Raw genomic sequence first — 8,607 nt, 5'->3', positions numbered from 1 at the left:
AAGAACTAACTTTGCATAAGGACAACCTGGCTTAAAAGGCTGCTTCTTGTATATGCTGGCTGTATGACCCTGCACAGGTCACTTAAATCTCAAGACTATACATTGCAGAACAGCGGCCAGTCCACTTTGATAGGATTTTCCACACCAGTAAATTCTCAACACTGATAAAGACACAAGTATAAACCAACTGATGATCTTAGTAACAACTAAAATTTACATAGAGCCTTAAAGTTTACAAAATGCTTTACACATATTTTCTCATATGAGCACTACAGCCAATCTGTAGTGTGGATACTATAGGGATTAAGATTCCCATTTTATAGGTAAGGAAACTAGAGAAACTGGGTGGCTTGCTCATGGTTACTGGGCTAGAATATGTCAGAAGCAAGCATTTGAACCAAGGTCTTTCTGAATCCAAGTCTAGTATTCTACCTGCTATATCACATTACTACTCATCGGCACAAGGCACTATGCTCAGTTTCCCTGCATCTGACCTTTGGTCCGTTACCCGTCTTGACAGACATAAACCTCCAATGTGGGAGATAGTGGGCAGTTAGGTGATGCAGTGGATAGAGCCCTGGGTCTGGAATCAGATAGACCTGAGTTCATATCTGGCCTCAGAGACTTACTGGCCGTGTCAGCCCTGGGAAAGTTATTTAACCACTATTTGCTTCAGTTTCCTCAACTGTCGAATGGGGATCATAAAGGCACCCATCCCTCTGGACTATTGTGATGATCAAATGAGATATTTGTTTTTAAAAAGTGTGAGAAATATTTGTACTGGGATAAAGTGCCTGGCACATAAATGCTTGTTCTCTTCCCTCCTTTTAAGCACGACCCTGTGTCAAAAAGGAGATGCCACCCTCCTTGTCACCAGGGGGGAAAGCAGACCCAGGGAAAACCCTTCAACAGGCATCACAGAAACCGACACATTAAAAAGTAAGTTTCTGAGTCTTGTAAGAGACCGTGACTCCCCTCAAATCCCTCATTACATGAAACTTTGGGTATGAGTGTTGAATCTGTCTGTCCTTTCAGATGTAAGCTTTGGAAGCCAGCAATTATTTGTTTCCAAAATGGAGGCCTCCATGAGGTGGGTGGTCTTGGCTTTTTTTTCTTTTTTTTTGCTTTGTTTTCCCCCTTCCCCCTTTTCTCTTCAGGACTACCAAGAGTCTTGATTTCTACTCTCCCAGCAGAGCTCTAGGGGGCTGTACTTACAGACCAACTCTGTAGGGCTTTCCCACAGGCCTTGTTGTTAAGGCAGCTCCATTTGCTTCAGAGAAACCTCAGCAACTCCACGGGGAGATTCTGAGTTGCAGCTGTGCCCTCCTCCCTTCTGCAGCAAGCTTTCATCAGTTTTTGTGGGGGTTGAGCAAGGCCTGACCTCTAGTCTACAGCGTCTCTCAGGTGGAAAGCTCTGTTCAGCTTGTCTGTGGCTTCAAAGGATTTCCTCTCTTCTAGCTGGAACTGTCATTGATAATGGTTTCCATTTTGTCAGTGTGTGATCTCCCAGCAGCACCCGGCTTTTCTTTGACAGACGCCTGTTTGTTTGGCTCAGTTTCTTTGGTCGAACTCAAACCACCTTTCTGGTTGAGAAAACACATTGACATCTTCTCCCAATCAAGCTCCTTTGATTGCTCAGACATGGCTTTCCAGCTGAGACAAAGGTTACCATTTTAGGAGGATCCATACACCTGGTGAATTCAAATTTACGGGTATAACAAGGCAGACAGACAAGGCAAAGGAATTCTTAAGCCTGGCTGTATGTTGGGAGAGAAACAGAGTTCCTCTCTTGGTACCTCTGAAGGAATAAACTTAAGGAAGAACCATTGCTTTATGCTCTAATTCATTACAGGAATCTAGCAATTATCAATTTAGTGTAGCACCCAATTCCAGGGCCTATATTTAGTCCTCAAGGTCAGGCATGTGAAGGGACCAGAAGTATTGAAAGCATCATGTTTCCCTAGTACTGAACCAGACGGTCTTTCAAGGTCTTTCCCCTTTAATCCTACCACCTCTGTGACTTGATGAGAAATGGTCTTATAGCTCACCCTGGTTGGTAAACAATCCGCTAACTGTCCTAGGTTTAGACTGGTTAACCCTAGGGGCAGGGCTTGCTAAGTGAGGCACTCCTGGCTAGAGAACTCTGATGCCCAGATGACCAACCACCATGCCCAGCTAGCCAACCCTATCTAAGCCAGGCATCAAAGGAAGACAAGATGATTAAGACAATCCAGCAGAAGAGGCAGTTAAGGACCCTGCTGTCTCCTCAGGAAGGCCCCAGCTAAGTTTTCCCTCTGTATTTGGGCCAGCTGTGCTCGCTACTCATTAACACAGACAGGGTTAGGTTGCACACTGCCCTTTTGCTTCCTCATATTTAAAAGGAGGGCAGCCAAGGGCAACAAGAGTTGTCAGAGCAGCATCCTTCTTCCCCAGCCTGATAGCAGAGCTGTCTTCCTTCCTTTTGTTCCAACTCAAAACAAAGCCTACAGTAGAACAATAACCAAATAACCACAGGAGGAGGCCAAAAGGGAATTTATTATGCTCTGTCCTGTGGGCAGAGCCCTGGCTGACATTATCTTGCATTGAGGTCTGCATGGAAGGAAATCTGACAGGGCCATTGGGGCTGTCTTCCTGACTGATGCTGTCTCTCTGTCCCTGTCCCTAACGTGCCCTTCCCCACACCCAGACAGTATCCTCAGATGGTCTGGGAAGAAGCAAAATCTCAAAATCTCACTACTGCCATGGTAGAATCAGCCTACACTAAGCCTTGGCAAAAGGAAAGTCCACCTATATCTCATTAAAGTGGCCTGGTTTTTCTTTTGTAAAGGAGAATATTATTTTAAAGACACAGTGATTCCTTTTCCGTTGCCAGACAGTTATATTCCCTATGCTGAGAGGATTGAGAAGGGCAGAAGTTTTCAGAGTTAGAAGGGACCTCAATAGTCATGTAGCCTGACCTATGCCTGAAAAAAGAATTCCCAGGTCAATAAACTCGACAAATGGTTACCCAGCCTCTGCTTAAGGACTTCCAAGGAAGGAGAACACACCAACTCAGAGGCATTCCATTCTACCTAGGGCTAGCTCTAATTTGTACGACATTTTTTCTGACATTAAACCCAAAGTTATGTCTTCACTACTCCTTGCCCATTGCTTCTGGTTCTATATATGCTACCCCGAGGGGCAAAATAAAACAAGTCTAATCTTTCTTTCATATGCCTTTCAAATTCTTGAGGAGTTTTAACCTGTCCTCCTGGAGTCTTCTCTTCTCCAGACTACACATCTCTAGTTCCTTCAAATGATTTTTATATGGCATAGATTGAAAGTTCTTTTGCCATCTTGGCTTCCCTCCTTTTCAAATCCAGCTTTGTCCTCTTTCTTACAGTAGGGGTGGGAATGCATTATGCTTGGGTGTGTTTGCTCTTCCACGGGTAAGATAGGATGGTGCCATTTTGGATATTTTTTGACAATCTTTCATTATCTTTTTATATGCACGTCTAGAATGGTAGGAAATATTTTTTTAAGAAAAATTAGGATTAGAACACATTCATTAGAATCTCCTTTTATCAGTGTTGGAAGAACTTCTGTCATCTGTTTTTGAGAAGGCCTGATATACTACCCCTTCCTTCTAGAAAGCCTACCACTTTGAATCATCCCATCCTCCAGATATTCACTATCGTAGAAAAGTTTTTCTAAACTACAAGCTTGCTTGTATTAAGATAATTAAAACCCTATTCAGCCTCATCATGCAGGTTGATTATTGCAGGTCTCTAGGCAAATAGTCCTAATGGGCCTAAAGAGTCTTATAGAGCAAGTGAGGATGAGAAATTTGATCTATTCTGACCTCTTCCATTCCTTTTCTTCCCATTGCAGGGATCCAATTTTCCTGGAAATAGTACGGGGTCCTAGGCACTAGACAGAGTTAAGAGCTGTCTATTATTACCTGTTTCATTTTGTAGATGAAGAAAGAGAGACCCACAGCTGAATAAAGACAATCAAAGCTAACTATCACCTAAGAATCACAGATTTGGCATTGGAGAATTTCAGATGTAATTTACTTAAGTCCTGAATCTGAGCAGAAATACCTTCTAGAGTGAATGCTGGACTTGGAGTCTGAGACAGTAGAGTTCAGGTTTTACCTTAGACACTAACTAGATAAACTGTAGCAAGTCACAACCTCTTAGCCCATTTCTTCATCTATAAGATTGGAATCATAATAGCACCTACTTCTCAGAGTGTTCATAAGCATCAAAGAAGATAATATGATTAAAGTGCTTTAAAATATGGCTATCCATTACCCACTACCCATTCCACTGAGCCCAGTTTTCTATACTCCCAGGCCCTATCCACTAAACCAAACTGCCTTAAATGTATAGTCTTTCATAACAGTGCAAAATGTCATGTTCTGTTGTGATGCAAATATCAAGGCCAAGACTATCCATAGCAGGGGTGAGGAACCTGTGGCCTTGAGGCCACATGTGGCCCTCTAGGTCCTCAAGTGCAGCCCTTTGACTGAATCCAAACTTCACAGAATAAATCCCCTTAATAAAAGGATTTGTACTATAAAACTTGGACTTCATCAAAAGGCCTCACCCAAGGACCTAGAAGGACCATAGGTTTCCCCACCCGATCCAGGGGTTCTTTTCTCCTGACTCCACCCAGAGTTGGTTGAACACTTATCTTTAAAGTAGTGTTGCCAATTCTCAATTTGTCCTCAAAAAGAGAAAAATGTACACACACACACACACACACACACACGTACACACATACATGTACACACACCACCTCTACACACACACAACCTTCAAAAGAAAACTTGGCTCTCCCTCCCCCACTTTATGGTTTGTTGATTCAGTTGTATATGACTTTTTGTGACCCCCATGGACCGTTTTATCCTCCACTATCCCCCAAAGTCTGTTCAAGCTTATGTTTGTTGCTTCCTTGACACTGTCCTCACCCTCTGCCATCCCTTTCTCCTTTTCCATTCAATCTTTCCCCAAGTCAGGGTTTTTTCCCAGTGGGTTCTATCTTCTCATTATGTGGCCAAAGTATTTAAGCTTCAGCTTCAGTATGTATCCTTCCAATGAGTAGTCTGAATCAATTTCTTTATTGGCAGGAGTCAAAGAAATATTCTTCCTTCTTTTCCCAAGGACCAGGTCCTCCTGCATTTAAGGGCTATTGTTGTTGTTTGTTTGTCCTTTCTGGAAGAGGATCAATGACTTCATGAGGGTGATGACTTGCGAGCAAATTGGATATGAGAGAGGCAAAGTTGTGTAAGGTCATCAGCCTCACTCTCTTCTCTAGAGTCATTGGAGTCCAGTGGCAAGACATAGGTCAGGACGACTGGCAATGGCCCTGCATACCTTTTTAAGTCAGGTCTTTTCCGGTTATCAGTTTGTCTGAGCAACACCCATGCAGTGATTAAGGCCAGGTAAGAATGGAGGCAAAAGATGGCCTACTTTACCTTCCCAAAAGAATCAGTCTGAGAGGGGAAGACACTCAGAGTTTCTAGACAGAAGAGAAACAATTTCCATTTACACATAATACTGACTGCCAACAGGGAACAATGGAGACAAGGGGCTCCTTATCTGGTTCTGCCTCTGAGTAATCTAGAAAACTGTGTTGTTTTGGGTTTTTTGGTTTTGTTTTGTTTTGTTTTGTTTGCCAAGGATTCCCCTTTTAGGCTTATGAGGAAGCTGTGAATTCAAGTTTCAAACTGTATACTGATTTCTCCCTTCTGCCACGGTCCCAAGCAATCATTTATCTTTAGGATTCTCAAATCCCTCATCTTTTTCCTCTTCTCCTTTCATCCCTCCTGCTTGTTACTTCCCCTCCTCTCCCTCTGACACCTCTTGCTGGGAACACTCACAGGCACACACAAAATGTCAGGAACACTCACCAAAAAATGTTGAAGGCTCATTTCTTTCTCTTCAGAATGCCTCTTCCAGTTCCTTGAAATTTCCTCCCTCCAACCACATCTTTTGGCCATAAGGATCTTTTTCCTCCAGGTGTTTCCAGACCCTAGCCAATCACTAAATACCACTACCCCACCTGCCCCCAAGGGAACAACTATTCTGGTGTTTTTTGATCCTCTGGATCAAAGCAGTTTAGATGTAAATTATTTTCTCTACCAGGATCTCCTCTTAAGAAAGAAACTAGCTTTCTACCCTTTCCCTCCAAACTGTTCAATACACTGTGTTTCCAACATGGAAACACTATACTTTTTTTCACAAGAGATGCTATTATAGCTTTCAAGTTAGATCTTTTTTTCCATCTAGGTGTCCTTCATTACATGGCATTTCAGTGGTGACAGATACCCATGGGGAGTGCCACACCTATATCACTAGTTAGAGAAAATGGAGAACTCCAGCATACTCTCTGTAACCCAGCTTTAAGGGGTGGTGTTGGGGTAGGGATGTGTATGACCTGCTCATAGAACAAGGCCAATTAGAGGAAATGATCTATTGTCAGGAGAGAGAAAAATGAGCACCTGCATTGGGTAAAAGTCAGAAAGTGAAAACAGTAAGTATAACTGAAACCCAGTCTAATTTCCTTCTGTTGCTTAAACGTAAGATGCAGTCCAAAAGGCCTATTTCTGCCATGCATCTTTCAGCAACGTCCTTTGTTTTGCACCCTTTATAACCTGACCCCTTCCTACTTTTCCAGTCTTGTTACACTTTACCTGCCCTACCCTATCCTCCAGAGGACTCAGCAATCTAGTGATGCTGGCCTCCTTGCTGCTCCTCAGATAAGACCCTTTATCTCTGATGCCTAACCTTTTCACTGGCAGTCCTCTATACTTCACCTCCCAGCTTCCCTGACTTTGTTCAAGTCCCACCTTCTACAAGAAGCCTATCCTGATTCCTCTTCATTTGAATGCCTTCCCTGTTGGTACATAGTCATTTACATGTTGTCTCTGCCATTAGACTAGGACTTCCTTGAGAACTGGGATTGTCTTTTGCCTTTCTTTGTCTCCTCAATCCTAGCTCAGTGCCTGGAATACATTAGGTGCTTAAGAAATGCTTATTGAATGACTTCCTTTTTTTTGTACTTATACTTAAACCCTCTAAGTTGATACATAACATGTAAATTCATAGATTATAACAAAAAAAACAAAACCTAGTTCCTCAAGAGGATGGACTAAGTTTTATTTTTTTTTGGAGGGGAGGTGATCTTTCTTTATATCCTCAACACAGTACAGTAGTGCTTAATAAATGCTCATGTGACTTGTACCAGTTTAAAGGATGAGAGCCCTCTTACTGTGAAGGATAGAACACCAGATATGAAGTGAGAGAATCTGGATTCAAATTGCACGTCGACAATTTAACACAGGCAATGTGCTGAGACAGAAGACCTGACTCTGTGTTCAAGACCCACCTACCTCTGACTCAAAATGGCTGTGTGACCTCAGGCAAGAAATTCAGCTTCTCAGTGCCCTAGGAAACTCTCTAAAATTATAAACTGTAAAAACCTTGCTGTTTTCCATTGGTCGAGCAATTTCCCTAGAGGAGTTCCTTACATCAATAAAAACACAGGTCTGGATAAAAACAAAACTATTCACTGTGAGAGATTCACTTAACCCTTCTAAGCTTAAGAAGAGAGGGTTGAATTACATTATCTCTAATGTCCTGTCTTAGCCTTTATTCAGTTCTGTTTAAATCTTGATTCCTAAGGGGCTGATGAGCCTACTTGGAGTTAATGATATAAAGAGTGGGCTAAGGCCTATTTTGGGGGAAATTGTATGTATGTATGTGTGTGTGTATGTATGAAGAAAACAAGAAAGCTCTTCAGTTTTGAAAAACTGTTTATTTCCTCATAGGCTGTTTTTGATCTGGGTGTGTCCCTGTAGGTAGTGACATGGATTGCTGCACACCATATCCTTGCTGAATGTTTGTTCATCTTGCTTCATATTTGCTTATATTTAGTAATTTTTAAAAATTATTTGCTTTATTGATTCAGTCTTTTTAAATCTGGAACATGTATTTGGGGCCAGAGTATACCTATCTGAAGACATTTGGCATGGCCAGCAAGATGTGTTGAAAAGGATGGATGGATGATGGTAACAAAGGAAGGAAAGATGGGGTACTCCAAACACTGGGGTAGAACAGCATGTTTCCTTGTTATTTGGTAGAAGAGGAATTGTGGGTTGTGTGGGATGAGTTCCTTCAGGGGGATAGGTGGGAAGCCCCGAAAGGCCCAGTATTTCCTAAAGAACTCTGGTTATTGCTAATTTCTGTCAAAAAGTTGGCCCTTCAGATGGACAATAGTGGCCTGTAGTCCCCTGCAGTTAGGGTGTCTGAGGATTGTGGATCATTTGAGTTTGGAAGGTGCCTGACATGACCCACTAACTTATGCTCTGGAAAAGTGTGCTTCTGCAAATCTCCTGGCTGCTGCAGTCTTTGTCAGCACACCCTATCCCCTAAGAAGTTATTTTAGGGACGGATTAAGGCCAATAAAAAATGAATTCCCCAGAATGGGAAGAGGCTGAGACAGTTTTGAGGTCTAGGGCACATGGAGATAACTTATAAATCATAGGCCTCCAGCAGAACATGACAAGTCAAAAGAAATCTGAAATGCAAGAAATGATACGCCCCCCTGCCCAAAACACTG

The sequence above is a fragment of the Trichosurus vulpecula genome, chromosome 8 (assembly GCF_011100635.1).
Source record: "Trichosurus vulpecula isolate mTriVul1 chromosome 8, mTriVul1.pri, whole genome shotgun sequence".
In the NCBI taxonomy this organism is placed as follows: Eukaryota; Metazoa; Chordata; class Mammalia; order Diprotodontia; family Phalangeridae; genus Trichosurus; species Trichosurus vulpecula.
This window is presented reverse-complemented; position numbering follows the sequence as displayed.